We start from the raw sequence: 17607 nt of genomic DNA, 5'->3' as shown, positions 1-17607 counted from the left end.
ATTTCACTAAAATATGATCACAGCAAATCTTCAATACACTTGATATTTTACAAGCTGAAGTTCCTTTGCAATTAACACTCATTTATGCACTCAAAAAGAAGAACTCAGAATAAAGAATCTGATCTGAGCAGGAGCAGACAATCACAAAACACAACCTCTCTTCAGCTTGCTCCCCAAATTTTCATTGGGGTTTTAGTACAGAATGAAATTCCCAAATAAACTCCACCCGCTTAATCAACCCACCCATTCATCAGGAAACCGTACATGTATTGGGACTGTAACAAAAACTGGCTCACCACAGGTAGGAAATGCAAAGTATTTCTCAAGTAAGTCAAATAAATATATAAAAGGATATTGCTGTCAAATACCAACTGAGGTTGAGTAAATTAAATTTATATTTGTTTCTTAAATGCTGTACTTGGTATAGGTCACTGAACCTCTGAAACAGAAATAAAAATTGGTAACATATATTGGGCCTGAGATTCAGCACTGCTGCAACTGAAATTAATGTCTTACGAGTTTGGTACCTCTGATGTTAGATACCAGTCAATGAAAATATCAGAAGGATGTGAAGATATAAAAGTGTAGTATCCCAAAAATATTTGTTCGTGTTGTTTTTCCTTTGGATAAAGACACCTGCCAGATTACTACTTTTTACCTCCAATCCTTTCCTCTCAGCAGTGATTTGCAGGAATGAGCTGGGAGAGGGTGGGTAAACACAAAGGGGTTAAAGGGGAAACTGTTTAATAACAGTAGTAAAATGCAGGCTATTTTTGACATCTGGGTTAATGTCCATTATGCTCCATATGCTTTCCAAATGTTTGCAACAAGCACCCAGATACAAAAACAGATACCCATTCACATAGGCTTAAATTGCCCTCTCCTAACCTGTTACACATGGTACCTACATAAAAGGCCAACGACTGATATGGTAATTAGCAAGTCAGAAAGAGAGGGAATGGCCAGTTTATTGTAGGGAATTTGTATCTGACCAAATGTTAGTAGAGAAGGATATCATTAATGGAATCCTGTTAGGGCTATTTCTACTCCTTAAGGTATAACAAGAGATGCACTGTAATGTGACATCTTTTAAAAAGCTGTCAGGATTAATTCCTTAGTTTCCTTCTCTGCACTAATTCATCATTACTGCCATCAGACTACTAAAAAATGATGTGAAATAATTTCATTTTCTAGAAACAAGTAACTAGAATAAAAAATAGTAATGCACAAACAAGGATATAACACAAAGTTTTTCTCAAGTGACCTCCTGGAACTCAGCTGTGCCTCTTGCAACAACAAAATCTAAATGACATTAATTAAAAAAGAAAAAATAAATTATATTAATTAAAAAGAAAAAAAAGAAAAAAGAACAAAGAAAAAAAAAAAAAGAGCATTCTCAATTTTTAGTTTTGCTCATCCAAACCCATGAAAAGAATGACACAATTAACTAAGACAAAGCCCTGGCACAGCACTATGCTGAATTCTGACCCTGCCACTAGCTTTTTTTGTGAGTAAGGGAAAAGCCACATCATTTTTCTGTGCTTAGCTTGCTCTTTGCTATAGCAGGGATAACATCAGGGTCCTCTCAGGAATTTGCAAGTCTTAATGTTTGTAATGTGCCTTAATAGTCTTGGATGAGTGCTAAGTATTATTATTTTTCAGTTTCTGCATTTGATTAAATCTGAAATAACATAGTAAAAAATAAATTAATATATTAAGTTACAAGTAAAAAACAAGCATGTGGCTTGTTCAGCTACTTGTAACACTTTTAATACAAACACATATTGCAGAGTAGGTGATTCCCAAGGTATGTAATGACATGTACCATGTGGGCATAACTTAACAACTGCAGGATCCCCCCAGATGTTTGATTCAGCCAAAAAATCTGCTCATGGCTTCTGTGTGAGCCCAGAGCTTGGACCAGTGGGAGCACTGCAGGCTGCTTTTCCCCTGCCTCTGAAGTGCAGATGCAAATGTGATCACAGTCCAGGTATTTGCCACTCAGCACAAGAAACAATATTGGGTAGCACAGATTTGCTGGAGTGCTCTCCCCTGTTACACTTCCCTTAGCATAAGATACAACAATGGCATATGAACTTCTCTGTCCCAACAAAAAATACAGGTTTTGCTACTTCCACCTGGCCCAATTCTTGTGGAAAGAACAAAAAACAACCTCTCACTTTCTAATGAATACAGTATCCTGCTAAAGTCTGCCATATCAATGTGGAAATCTTCAGCAGGGAAGGCCAACAAGAGAAATAATTAAGACATAAAGTTGTATTCAACCCGCGTGGAAAACTTTCAATGCCAAGATGCCAAAGACACCTAAGACACTTGTTGAGCTAAGTGAAAAGGTAAAATCTAGTTTAGATTTATAGCATTCCTTCAGTGTCCCTCTAGGAGTTTGGCTTTTTGCCAGTGTTCCTTGTTAAAAATTTGTTAAATGTGTTTGGCATTAATGCAAACACAAAGTGCTCATTTGTTACAAATTCTATTGGAATGCATTCATTTAAGGCAATGAAGTAGTTACCAGAAAAGAAAAAATGTTCATTAAGTACATTTTAAAAATACAATGATGTATGCGGTGCATAACTATGGCGCCCCAGTGCCTATATAAATATCTGACAGAATAACCACAAGTTGTGTTTGGTTTGAAATTGGAATCTTTTAAACATAACCAATAGAACAAAACCTGGTTTTGTTTGTTGTCAAAACTGATGTTAGTCTTTCTTGTTTAGAACTAGTTAAAATAACCAAAGTTTAGGCATACAATTTCTTACATCTCAAATCAATAAAGCACACAGGTTAAAGTAATGCTAAAGGAAGTTTCCTGATTCAAATAGTAAGTGCAGCACTGCACATTATCTGGAGAACACTGAACACAGAAAGTAAACACCCTGCTTGGAGGAGAACAAATTTTAGTCATTCTTAAAAACTCCACTTGAGGAAATGTTACCTGGGAGATCTGCAGCTGTCTGGCACCAATCAGTTATACCTGGGCAAAAGGTGTTCTGCACTGCTCCAAGCCAATGGGGCACATCACACAATAAACAGCTCAAATCTAGTTTATAAAACCCTAACAAAAAAGCCTATCTTCTGTAGCGATATGAAAAATCTCCAATTATAATCATTCTTGATTCTGAATAAGCAATCCAGAGGAGTATTTTTTAGAGGCTTGAAAATATCATTTAAGTTAAATTGTAAAAGTAGAACCTTTTCTCATCTTACTTCATCAGTGATTTATAGTTACTTATAATAAAGCTTAAAAATGGTAAATATGAGAATAAAATATATTTAATAATAATTAAAAAAAATCCAGAAACTGCGTGACTTAATTAAATATTGAAAGGGTCACATGAAACATCAGTACAAACAGTTATTTTTAAAGACAAAATGAACTTCATTCCAATTCTGGCTAAGAAATTATTTATCCCATTTGTTGCTATTTATGTTTTAAATTCATTATACAGTAAACTTCAGAAGGATATACAGCTGGTGGTAGAATCACTGCATGAATGTGATGAACTTTCCATATTGCTGTAATGCCAGAACTGTTAATCTGAGTTAGGGATAAAAGCAGATACCATTGGGATGAATAAAATCAAATGGATCCAAGTCCTTTAGAGAGTTAGTGTCCTTGAAAACTACGGTAAGTTTATATAATAAAATTAGATTAAGTTTGTGAACTTTAAGACTACTTGGATGAGGATGCTATCTCTACTGGGAGTGTTTATAAATCAAAATAAGACAAGTGGAAAATGAATTGAAATACAGATATTTTTTTTTAATAATAAACTTTTCCTTTTAATACAGTACATCTAGTCCAAATCACAGCTTTTCAGAAATATGAAAAATCTTAGCACGTATTCTTCAATCTTCCACTTTAATGCAGAATTAAAAAAAAAAATAAAAAAAAAAAATAACATGAAATGTGAAGGATGGCATCATCCCAGTACTCTTTGATGGTCTGAGCTGGAGTGTATTGAAGATGATGGAAAAATTTATATTGACTCCAGTGGACCCAAGAGCTGCTCACAGAGGCAGCAGCATAGGGCATGGAGCTCTTTGTCAGGACTTTTATGACTTCCTTAAGATGCAGCACATGAGAGCATTAAGACTTTTTTTCTTTTAATTTAAGTCAAACAGAAGTGACAAATAAAGAAGAGTTCTTGGGCAAAGCAGTTCAAACAGCAAGAGTTCCCAATGTGATCCTAAAAACTGTCAATAGCAGAGATTACTTAATGAAATCTGAAGGAGCCTTTTTCATCCTTGCTGATGTGGAATGCCATTTATTCTCATGCTAGGGACTAATTAGGGGCCTTTTTTGAAGATCAAGGTTTTGCGATCTCTGCTTCTTAATAACATGGTTTGCCTGTCTGCCACCTGGGACAAGGCAAGGCACTCTCTAACTCCCAAACAGCAGGCACTGCCTCAGGCCATTGCAAGTGCAGGCAGGAAACTGATTCTGTGCTTTCAGTCATTTAACCCGTTCACTGCCAGCCCTACACAAGCCCACTCGAAGTCCTTAATAGGCAGTGACCAATCCCACAGGAAAGCACGAGCTTAATATAATCAAAGACTCGTGCAGCTGGAACTCTGATATTAACAGCAAAATTAATCTACCAGTACAGTGATAAAGATGACATCACAAATCATCCTTTACTGATAGACTGGATTGAATGCATGTGGTAGCACTTGCTGCAAATCCACATACCACTCGCTGTGCTTCAAGCAGAGAGACAGTTCATATTTCTGGTGACTGGGAAAAGAAGTGGTTAAATAAAAGCTGTGTCAAGCCCCCAATCTAATAAGTCATCTTATTAGGAAGTTGTGATGCCCTGTTTGCCCTAGCCTGTGGCTTGTCTGCTCCACTGAAAGGTCTCCTGCTGGGACCTTTGTGGCATTATATGAGGTAGAGAAGGCTGCTACAATATATGAGCCTTGGTTTTGAGCAGCCAAAACAGCAGGAGAACTAAGCTGCAAAGAATTAAACATGTAACAACTTTGTAAAAGCACAGACAGTGATTGAGGTTGGCCCTTTTGCTGTTGACACATTCTGGCCCCTGCAGGTTGTGGTCACTAAACCCATTAGATTTGCAGTGTGGCAACATGTAGTTTAGCAAGTTCAATGTGTTTCTGTTTTATTTCTAAATACTGGACGCAAGCTGGCAGTGATAGGAGAGGGGAATATGGCACCAGAAATATGTCATAAACACAGTCGTCATTGTCAGAGATGTAAAATTACTTTTCAAACTATTTTTGGCAGATGGAGGTTGGGTGTATTTTTACATTTTGTTAACTGAAATTTAATTGCAGATTGCTGCATGTTTTGTTTAATATGAGAAAAAAAAAAAAAAAAAGAAAAAAAGAAAGAAAAAAAAAAGAAATCTTGAGATGCTATTTTATCTTTAAAGAGGAAATTTTCACCAGATAGATAAATCTCTGTTGCTAGAAATTCATTGCAAAATGAAAACAACAGCAAAAATGAACCCACAAAATATTCAGCTGGGATAAGTTTCACTTACAAGCAACCACTTAATTAAACCATCACTTCCCAATTCTGATTTTTTTTTCCTTTCTTTAAGATAAAACATTAATTTAAATCAGAGTTTAAAAAACAACAACAACAAACAAATCAGACTGTGAAATGAACACTAGAGATGAATGAAATTAATGAGCAGGGATACAATGGATTCAACAAGGGTAGATTTAAGACATAAAACCTACTATGAGTTACAAATGAGAAGAATGCCCCTTTCTATCTGTCTAAGGACTACATGCCTTTAGGGACTGGTGTAAGTTTGCATTACACTTTGATTAAGATGCTCATGATCCCCAAGACCTGCAGGTTCTGCTTGCCTTTCAAAACTGCACTGCAGCCTCTTGTTTAGTAAATTCCCACAGACTGATTACTTCCCAGAGTTACCAGTCTGTAGATATGGAGCAAGAGATCAGTTAGTTGAATATTTGTGCTTCTGAAAGATGTCTCTGCCCTCATTCCCAAACGAGCTAAAGCTTTGGTGCATGTAACAGGTTAAACATGCAGTGAATGACAAAGAGAGGTCATGAGGCTGAAGGAGGGAAGGGGTTGGCTACTTCTTTCCATTCAGATACATTTCCGTGGTGAAGACTCCCCTGTCTCTTCCTAGGTGAGGCAAGAGGATTCTTGCTCAGTTGTGGTCAGCCCTGCAGGGTGCCCAGCTCACTGCTGCTGGCAGTGCAGCCAAGGGCTCAGCAAGTTCAGACTTGCTGATTCACAGAAATAACTGGCCACTTCTTTTGGAGGGACAAAAGTGATGTTAAAGGCAAAGCACATTCTTATTTTGACCACCAGGGATGAAGGAATGTTCCTTTTCTGTTCTCTGAAGTTTGCCTGAGCTAAGCAAGGTCATAGCTGTGGCTTTTATCTGGATGAGGGGAATTTCTAGAATATGTAGGATTTAATTTCTTAAAAGGCTGTCATCTTTTTAGGTTTGCTGATAGTTTGGGACTAGAAGGACATTCTTAAAATCTCACACATATTTGCCTGGTGGTAGGAAGCATAACTTGGTTTTCACCTCATGCATTCTACAGGAGTCAGTCAATATTTAACAGTTGAAACTGGCTGACTGTTGCTCTTGGATAACCCTAGTTACTGTGGCTGTCACCATGCTCTGTTATTAGAAGCATATTGGTTACAAGATGTTGTACCAGGGTAAACAGTAATAAATTTGGTGGTTGTGGTGAGGAAGTTTAATCCAAAAACATTCCAGCCAACAAGCAGGAGTACAAGGGCTGTACTCCTTTCCTGGAGTACCCAAGGGCTGGACGGAGTCCTGAGGAAGAGAGGTGGTAAAGGTTGAGTGCAGGTCTGAGGTACTTCGTGTGTGGGCTTTTTTCTTCCCTTAGGAAAAGACCGGATTCTTGGCTAGAGAGGACAAGTCTTGTTGGAAGCACTGGGCATAGCATGATGTCCTCAGGGCAAATGACTCCAGAAAACTGGCAGAAGTTTGCTTGGGATTATCTTTCTCTTAAGCAAATAATAATAAGAAAATTAATAAAGATGCATCTAATGGTTCGCATCTGCTTTTCCAATCACACTAGATTGCTTATCTTCTAAAGCTGAGAATAAACTAATGAGCTTCAAAACTAATTTGCTATGTGGATCGGAATATTTGTACCAACAGTTATATGTCCCTCTTGGTACTTCATAATTTAGGTAAACTATGAACATGCTTTTTCATTAGTTTGCTCTGCTAGTTAATAGCTCTGTCCTCTTTAAATACCTCTGTCCTCAGTTAAATACCAATTTATCTGTGGAGCACATTGTGAGGTATACCTGTTGTTTTACTAATAAAAATAGAGAAATCAATATGCCAAAGGATAGCTCTGACTATTGTTATATATCAAAAGTCTTTTTTTGCAGTTGATGAGATATATTTTCATCTTCTCCAAAGAATCCTATTTTATATGGTTTATGATAGGAACATGCTTATAAATTTGAAGTGTGATACTTACAGTTGCATCTTTTAATGTCAAGAAGAGATCCAGCCAAGGAGTGCACTGGTTGGTTTGGTCTATTTGAAGCGAGACCAATGCTGGATCCACTTAAAACTCCTAGAACTGCTAAAGCATTACAATGACTGTGTGTGGCAGCGTGAACATGACCATACATGCTCGACAGCTACTTATTTTTTAAATACCCATCCAGACAACATGCAGCATTTTGAAATCTAGCTTGTGTGGTCTAATTATGCAATCATTTTTATACTTTAGGCCCCAATATTATGAGCGTCTCCACAGTTATGGGTCTGCCCACGCATTTCTCAATGCATGATAGGGCAGACTTAGGGACCAGTTCTGGTAAGCATATAAACATACATTTCAATTGTTACTTAAGTGAGACTTAAATGTGCACATAACACTAAGAACATGCGTCTGTCTTGAATGGGACCTTTCAGGGTATTCTTTTACTAAGGGTATGCATACAATATGCCATTCAGATTGAAGACCCACAGTCATCTGCATACCAATAATAAACACTATTGCATAAAGGGAAATTATAAAATAGCAATAAGGAAAATCTTGCTTCCTCAAATCTCTGAACACCATCTTTTTAACCATTTATGAACTTAACAGAAAGTATGTAAAAGTTAGCAAGATCAGAGGCTTAGTCTGCAAGATTTCCAAATGAGATAATCATGCAAGTGTCAAATGACAGGTAAACACATACGAACAAAAATATGAACTTCATTACAAAATCTTGTAAAATGACAAGAACGATAATTCCTACTTGATACATTTTTTTGTAAATTTGATGTATTGTAATTAAACTAACAACATTATTTTAGCAATACAAGACCAGTAAATTGATGAGCACAAATAATCTATCATTGATCACAATTTACACCAATTCATGCTTTTTTTCTAGAGAACATTTTCTCCATGCCCATTTTTTTCCCTTCTCAATCTCTCCTTCCAACTGTGCACAGACCTTCTCTATTTATTTATTTATTTTGCCATCTCCATTTCTGTGTTTGCTTAAGCTTTATGTCTCTGTTGCCAATCTGACCAACTCATGCTAAGATGTGGTATTAGACCATAGCTAGTGATTGTGTGTTATCATCACCATCTACTTTACCTGCATATTGCAGTTCTGTCTGTTGGAACAAGATAAAACATAAGAAGAGTAATTCAAAAGCATTTTTGAGGTCAAAAATTTGCTAATTAGAAACAGCAAAACAAAACCAGCAGATACTCTTGTAGAGCATGCACAAATGTGTCAAACCCACTGAGAAAAAAGTAAAGACTAGAATGGAACTTAGCCCATAAAAATGGCTTGGAAAAAAAGAATACTGATGGCTGTCCAAACTTTGTTCATTATTCCATTAATTTTAGAGAGAGCAGCAACAGAACTAGTACTTTAGAACAATTTTTTTTTTTCATTGAAACAAATATATTACAAAAAAAGACAACATATTTTCAGGACTAGTTTCAAGAAACTTTATTCCTACGGACCCTTCAATTCAAGAACGAAAAACCAAATTTAGAACACATCCTAATTTCTCATTAAGTATTCTAAATAAAAATAAAATTATAGAGCCTATTTCATTCTAATCTGGATATATATTTTTTTCACACTTGCGTGCCTTTCCTCATTTTCTACTTGAATTTAAAGACATAACACAGATCACCATTGCTACGGCCACTGGTACAGGCCATCACCTCCACCTTCATATTTATACACTTTGGATAAGAAGCACAGTGGCCTGTATAAAGAACATTAGAGCTGTACACAAAGATGTCAGAAAACCTGCAAAAAGCATAACTAGATCATGATTTGTCTTCATACTTCAATTTAGCTTAGTGTATTGCAAGGGCTAGAATATAAAATATGAGGATTAGGCCAAAGAAAGGTAGTTCTGTTGTTGGTGGGTTTTTTGTTTGTTTGTTTTTTTTTGTTTGTTTGTTTTTGGTCAAAGCTACTTGGGCTTTCGAACAAGCCACTTCTTGTAATATGTACCTTAATTGTAGTTTATCAATCGCTTTATTGACAAAAACAATTGATTGAACCAAGAACAGCTTCTGTAGCAGAACTCAACAATTAAAAGTCATCTGAAAACAAAACTACACAAAAAAATCAGTAATATTCTCATGCCACTGAATCACAGACATGGGATATAAAAAGGGAGAGAGGAGGAGGAGGGTCACCAGTGCCTTTTGAAGGAGTTTTTTCTAACAATATTTTGGGGTTTTTACTTCCACTTATTAAATGAAACTTTATTTTTAATTCCCAAGTTACGTGTCTTCCAACACTAGTCACTGACATAATAATGAGCACAAATTGCTTTGCAGGCTTACAGAAAATGCAGCTTGTTCCAACAGTATTTTCTAATTCATCTCTCTTCAAAAGTTCAGAGTATGGATCGGGAGCAGCACACACCTGCTCCTGTCCATACACAGAAGAAGAAATGGCCTTTCCTCCCCCCTCCAGGGAGAACCTCCTCCAGGCTCCTGCAGTTCATGGGTCTCTGGGAGTTCAGGGCTCTCCACTAAATTTGGAATACTGCATGTAACAGCCATCAATAGATCAATGTCATCCACAAACTAGTTAGCACTCTTCTAATTTCATTTATACTTGTAGTCTCTGCAATTCGCATGGGAAGCCTGGGCAACAGTTACATGGTATTGGAGTAAGCATTGCCAGCTCATTTCAGTAAGTGCCTGTATTGTAAGAAAATTTACCAATTATTTCATATTCATACCTTCTAGGCTATTCAAGATTTTAGAGACCTCTCATTATTTTGTCTTTTTTTTTTTTTTTTTTTTTTTTTTTTTTCCTAGCTGATATTGTAACAGTCTCTCTTCATAGAATGGCTTGGGTTGGAAGGGACCTCAAAGATCACATAGTTTTAATCCCCCTCTTTCATGTAGAAATAATTTCACATCTATCATTCTCATCATCCTTTTTTCTACCTTTTCCTTCGTATTCTTTATGACTGGCTTACCAGAACATATAGAATAACAAAGATGTGGGTAAACCTTGAACTGGTACAGGGGTTAAAAATGGCTTTGTGATTAGATTACTATTTCTTTTCTATATATTTATAATATTGTTTACCATTTTGACTACTGCTGCAAATAAAGCAAAGTTTTGGAGAGCTATGTACAACAATTCCAACATCTCCTTCCTGAACAGTAATGGCTAATTTACATCCTGACATTAGGTATGTAGTGTTACAGTTGTTTTTTTCCCATATGCTTCATTTTACATTTATCTAAAGGAAATTTCAGCTGCTGTTTTACTGCCTAGTCCCTCTATACTGTCACTAAGTCATTACAACCTAGATTTTGATTTTTCAGAATTCATTCAATCCTGCAGAGGGATAGAAAAAGATTTCAAAACCATTTTGTGGGAAATTCTCATGAAATATATTTTGTTTCTTAAAAGAATGAGCTGAAACCTGCAGGGCATCTGGGGTTGAGGGGAGGCAACAGACATATTTCTATTCTGTGCGTAATTCAGCAGAGTGCTGATTCACGCTTATGGAACCCCTTTTTTCTGCTGTTATTGTTACCTGACAAAATGTCATCATTTTTCAGTATTATGCCATTATCAGCCTGTACTGGGATCCTGTAAAACAGCTGAGAGAAAAAAAGGTCTCTTTTTGCATATTTATGCCATCCTGCTCGGAGCACTTTCAATGGCCCCAGTAAATCTCTTTGCCAAATTTCAATCGACTCTCGTGGTGTTCCAGCTGTTAGATAAACTTCCAAGGATATTTTTGTGACAGGTACAAACCTAGACAGGAAATCTCAAGAAGAAATCCTAAATTAATTATATGTCAACATTCAAGCCACAAGAAGGAGCAATTGTCATAAATTTTTGAAAGTTAGAATCCAATTTTAGTTGTAAGTGCAATAAAGTTCACTGACTCCGTTGTGAATCAAAGCCAATAAAATAATATGTCACATTCTTTAACAGTTCACTTTGGTTAAACTCAGAAGGGAAGAAGCTAAGATTAGTGAACTGTATATTTAAATCACGTAAAAAGACTACAGACACAAACCAATACCACGCCGTGGATTTACAAATTACATTTCAGTGTTGCTTAATCTTATCTCACTTTTTTTGAAAACATATACAAACTATAAACTAAATTTGTGCTTAATGAAAACATCTCCACGACCTGAAAATTTGACCATGATGCCAACAAAATTTTTCTGCAGCACCACACACCACGTATCTCAGCTGTCTTTCTCTATATACACACACACTGGGCACTGTGCGTTTGGTTTGCTTTATGAATGCTATTAATGTCAAGTAAGCAAGGGGTTAAGAGGGCAAACAGAGGGTGAGAGTGTTGAAACAGTACTTGCCACAGAGGGCTGCCCATGCTTCTCTGGTTTTAGCATTGCTGCAATTTTCTTGACAGCTTTTCTCAGATTTTCTGATTCTCTCTGTGACATGTCCTCGCAGAAACTGAGCACGGCAACCTGAACATGTAGGTAGATCTGAGTGCTCTGCAGTGGCCAAAGGCTGTGCAGGTAGCACAGCCCCCCTGCCCCACCTCCCCCAGTTTGCCAAACGTATTTCTGAGGCAATGCTGAGCATGATCAAGCTGGCTGTGCTCCTGATCATCCTGCCAGGCCTGTCAGTTGTGCTCAGCTGGGAGCAGGGCTCTGATCCACTCCTGGCTGAAAAAGAGAAACCATACACATCACGTCAGGTACCCTGCAGCAACCCCATGCTCTGGCCTGGTAGGGGGCCCTTTCCAAACCCGCCTGCCTAAATACAAAAGGGAGAATATTGAGATACCTGTTGTCTCAGCACAGAGGGTAATGTGTCATGGGGGTAGGGAAGAGAGGAGGGAGAGGACATACGTGAAGCTCTGTGAGCTGCATTTCTCAACACAGCTTTGTGGCATATACAGGAGATATTTGTGGTCCTCACTCCAGCACCAGGTCTGTGACAAGCCCTGCCAGACAGCAGAGCAGCACAGTACCGCTCCAAATCCTGCAGTGTGGACAGAGACCTTGGGACATTGCCTGCCAGGTAGGGTGCCACGGTGAGGAACTGACCACTGACCACAGCCCTCACTCCTGCACTTTGCAGAGCTCTGCACCATCAGCTAGAGACTACATAGCCCAGCCACCATGCCCAGGCAAGGAGATGCAGTCACCTTGCCCCCGCAGAGGTCATGCACAGGGGAGCAGGCTAGCTGAAGTGTGTCACGGCAGGAAGAGGCACAGCTCGAGAGGGAGGGAAACGTAGCTCAGACTATTGACAGGAGAGGCTAGAAAACAGTCATCTTGCACAATGGGCATGAGTCCACAGTGAATATTCCATTTATAAACAATATCCTTTTATAAAATGCAGGTAACATTCCCCTTCCTTTACTGAGTGCTTTTTCCTCACAGATGAAAGACATTAAAAGGAGCCATCCAAAGCCCACGGAAGACAGAGTCTTTCAAATTACTTAGTGGAGCAGTGTCAAAATAGTCCCAGGAAGAGAACACTCAGAGACCCATCTGTAGGCAAAACCTGGCCCTCAGCAAAAATATAAATATGCCCGAAATCTAGTGAGGCACCAGCAAGGAACATGCTGCACTTAGCTGATCACCTTGGTTCTATGTCTCTGAAATACCGTGGATAAATAACTATTTATGTCACCCTGGGAGAACAGGAATGTATGATATGGTTGTGTAACCACCTGGACTTTTACACATAAAAAGTGTTTTCACTACTTATGGAAAGCCAGACATGTAAATTACGCTACATTTAGCAGGAAAAAATACATGCCAAAGACCATGCCTAGGAGCAGAACTCAGGAAGAAAGGGGGTATGGTCATGCCCGTTTTGCAGTGTTTTCTTTTACAAGCCTGTTTTACTGCTGAGGTGGTGGAGACTAGTGTTATTGCTTCCTCAGAAAGCCATTTTCACAGATTTGACTATTGGTCATGAAAAACTTACAAGGTCAGACAATCATGCAATATTTTAACAAATTCAGGGTTTAAATGTGTTCCCAAGATTTTGATTATGTCACTTTCAAAGACAGGAAATAATCCCCTTTACAAATGTGTATCGTCTGGGAAACCAGAATGGTACAGAAGCAAATCTGGAGATCTGAGTTTGATTCCCTTGAGAGTTTACACAAATTGGTTCTCAAAGGATTTATCTACTGTTAGCATTTCCATGTGGACAGATAAAGCTGGCATTAACAGCAAAACTACATCTGTGTATTTACTATGGGGAAAAATAATAATAAAATTAAAAAAAAAAAAAAAGAAAAAAAAGAAAAAAAGGCTTAGTTTGTTTTCTTGGTGCTGAAGACTTCATTTTGCAAGAACAAGGAGACACACAGCCACAGCATCCTTCACCATTAGAGGTCCCCTCGAGGCCGACTGTTAGCAATCTGTGTATTTATCAAAATGTGGACACTGGAGTGGCTTGAAGTAGTTTCACTTCCTCTTAAATGATAATAAATTGGCAGCGTGAGTGTTGACTGCCTGAAATGCAACTTCATTACTTCAGAGGTTAATGGAGCAACCTCTCTCTGTTGATCTTCCTGTCACCATTGGCTACAAAAGACTCTCTGACACAGTGCAGTTTTCAGGAGAGGCACAAGTATAACAGAGATTAACCACATCAAAAAGAATACTGTCCCGCTCCATTATATTCTGCAAAGCTGGTGTACAGCAAATCACAAGGGCCAGCAGTGTGATTTGGCTTGCCTGAAAACAAAATTTGCGTTAAAAGAGGTGATGATGTTACATTACTGAGACAAATACCTTTCTATCTTAAAAAGAAAATAAGCAAAAGAGAAAAGGAGATTTAAAAAAGAAAGAGAGAAAGGATATAAAAAGAGAAATTAGAAGGAAAAAAAAAAAAAGTTGAGACTAAACAAAATGTGAATACTTTAATTATGATGTAAAGTATTAGGAGCTACTGACCTTGAGCTGTTTTACACTAGTTCTATAGAATCCCTCTTGTATTTCTTAAAGAAAGCTCCACAGAGATTTAGCCAAACTACTATTCTTTTGAAGGTTGAATTCATGCTTTTGCAGGAGATGAAGACTGACAGAGAAAGAGTAGGAGGTGGCCACTGAGATTCAAAGAGGATTACATTTAATGCTGGTTAAGTGAATAACCCACTGAATGAAATATATTCATTCAGGAAAATAGGTCTCTTCTTGTTACATGTTACTGCTCTGAAATGCCTGGAAGGTGTGATAATTTTCAATAATTCATAACTCCTGTTGATCACTACCAACATGTGGAATGAACATATGTCCCTCACTACTCTGAACAGAAAACACTGTGCAAGGAAGTAGAATATTGTGCCCATCCTATACACAAATAATTGGAAGTCACTTCCAAGAAGGGAGATTAATCCTGTCCTAAAGATAGTATTCCCATTGTCAAAAATGCTAATGTAAATTCACAAAACTACAAATTAGTTATCTTTTTGTGAATATGTGGGTGAAATAAAATTTCTTCTTAGAATTATTTCATTTTGTTCAATATTTCTTTTCTCTTCAATAGATTAACAGGCTAGTAATGCATAACTAAAAGTACTTCAGATGCACAATTACAGCACTGTAAATGCATGCACATACCAAATAATTACATATGTAGTTGTGCAAACTATTCAGGTGTGTTTCAGGTCACTTTTATCCACCCTCCACTTCCCATCTCTCCTAGTATTTTGGGGTGGTGTTCAGCAAGTCTGACAACATGTCTACAGCAAACATATCAAATTCCTTTGTTGAACTCTTATCTTTTGGAAGTTTCAATTAGAAGTGAATACTTTCGAGCACGAAACACATAAACCTGAATGAAAACATCCTCTTCCTACACAGAGTAGAAGGTACCTGGACTTATTAGAAGGCAATATGGAAAACAAAAAAGGTTTTGCTGCTATCTCATAAGAGAAGAAAGCTCCTGGAAATCATGGGGGTAAAGAAGATTGGGTTTTCTTGCTGGGAAATTAAACTGGGTGTGAGAGTCTAGGATGAAACTACTCTCTGAATGCCAGAGCAATGGTCACCTTCTCAGCCAGTTATTTATGTGGTGTGAACTACAGGACAGGCATTTAGTGTTCAGCTCTGATTCTGTCCCTTTGAAACCTCGGGCAAGTTGCTTTGTCTCTCTGCATTTAGATTTCTTCAACTGTAAAAAACAAAAGAGAAGATGCGAAACCCAGAGAAGTCCCTTACAACCTATGGATTAAAGTGGAGTATAAATGTTGAGTATTTTTCTGTACTACTATGCCAGTAGTAATTCAATTTCTTTAGGCTAAAAAACATATGCAGTGTTATCTGAATTCAGGTTGATACAGGAACTGCAGAGTGAATAGCAGTCCTGAGTGAAAATTTTGAAAAAAAAAAAAAAAAAAAAGTTTTACTTTCACAAAGTATTCAGTCTTTCTCCAATTTAAGATCAAAACATTGGGCCACCAATTTGAAGTTTGCAATAGCTGCTACACAGCTGTAGAAATATAATCTTTTAATTAATGATTTAAGAAAAGAATTGAAGAAAAAATATGTAGTTCAATAGTAGCTTAACATCACGAATATCAGAGATTTGAGAACATCTCTTCCATAAACATAAAAAATTCAAAATAGATGATTAAGATGACTGCCACAGGTTCTAAAAGTCACCATTTATAATACCTCAAAAAGTCATTGCCCCACTGGAAAAAATAAGAGAAAATATAAATTGCATAAAATTATGAAGTGAATATGAGGTGTAAAAGAACTCTTAAACTCCACCTCCACACTGAGTATCAGAATGTAAGCAACATGTTCTTCAAAGCTACATTGCTACAGACAGTAACAACCATATTTCTCTGTAGACTCTCCTTCTTTGAAGAAAAACTGATTTTAAAATATAGTTAAATATATTTTAGATAACAACTACTGTTCACTGCATTTTAATGCTATGTATAGTTTTAAAAAAATCTATGATAGATAAAATGATGCCAAATATTTTTCAAATTTCACTATAAGGAAATATTCTGGATCTTTAAAAGACTTTGTATCCCAAACTTTTTTTTTATTATTATTATTAAAAAAATCCTCAATTCTATCCTAATCAGAATTTTTAACAGCTAAGAGCAGAAATCTTTGAGGCAAACCCATACTAATACATTTTTTAATTATATGCAGACTTTAGAAGGATTTCCTTTGCATAAAGCACATTTTTTTTTATCTTTATCTCCATTTGCATGATAGTATTCAATGGTGTGAAGTGTTACTGTCATTAGTAAGTAAAAGAGCTATCACGTATAATAAACTCAAAGATCATCCATCAGAAATGAAAGAAAACAAAGATCACACAAGCATAATATAACCCTTTTTCTGATGGATGAAATCTTTCATATGAGATATAGTTCTGGCAAAACAGAATTTTTCTATTCACCTTTTCCCTATTGAAAAGTAATGCTCTCTTTATCTAACCTTTTCTAAACCACCATTGAAAATTGTATTTTCTGATTCAAACAAAACATTGTTTTTCTTTCTGCCTTGTATGGCTAATAAGAAAGTCTTGAGGTAAATCTCCCTACAGCTGCTTTCAGTTCATTTTAAGTCAATGAAACCTATATAATCCTGTAATACAGTCAATTGTTTCTTTTCTACTAGGCCTAAAGGGCTGCAAGCTTAGAAAGGGAAGAATTACAGTTTTGCTTTTAAGCACCTATTAATATTTTGCCCCTCCAGCAGTTCTTTTTTCCCCCTTTGAAGCCTTTTTCCCACTAAATTAATGTTTAACAATTAAATCAAGCTGAAGGAGATCTTAAAAGATCTAGACAATTACTGATTGGGTAGAAGAACAGGCCTTTAATTTAAATGGGAAACATCTCTGAAATGATGGTATGAGACCCCACAACTAATTACATAATTTTCTGCATCTGAGAAAACATAAGCTGAGAGAATGCAAATAGAGCTACACATGTAATACTGGGAAGAAAAGCTGGAAAGTTCCTATTATCTTTGCCTATTATCTTTGAAAATAGAGCAAATTGTAGAGAAACAAGCTTTGTGCTACTAGATATACAAAGCAACATTGCAACTTTACAAACAAGAAGAAAATCCAAGGGATGGCGTCTCCTTTTCAGGCAAAAC

General features: G+C 36.9%; 1 protein-coding gene across 6 annotated transcripts in view; it reads right to left on the bottom strand.

Moving 5' to 3' along the window:
• Window positions 1-17607, bottom strand: part of ERC2 (ELKS/RAB6-interacting/CAST family member 2) — a 551904-nt gene that overhangs the window by 2689 nt on the left and 531608 nt on the right. The gene's annotated exons all lie outside the window — the stretch shown is intronic.

Source organism: Aythya fuligula, chromosome 10 (genome assembly GCF_009819795.1).
Source record: "Aythya fuligula isolate bAytFul2 chromosome 10, bAytFul2.pri, whole genome shotgun sequence".
NCBI classification, from domain to species: domain Eukaryota; kingdom Metazoa; phylum Chordata; class Aves; order Anseriformes; family Anatidae; genus Aythya; species Aythya fuligula.
This window is presented reverse-complemented; position numbering and strand designations above follow the sequence as displayed.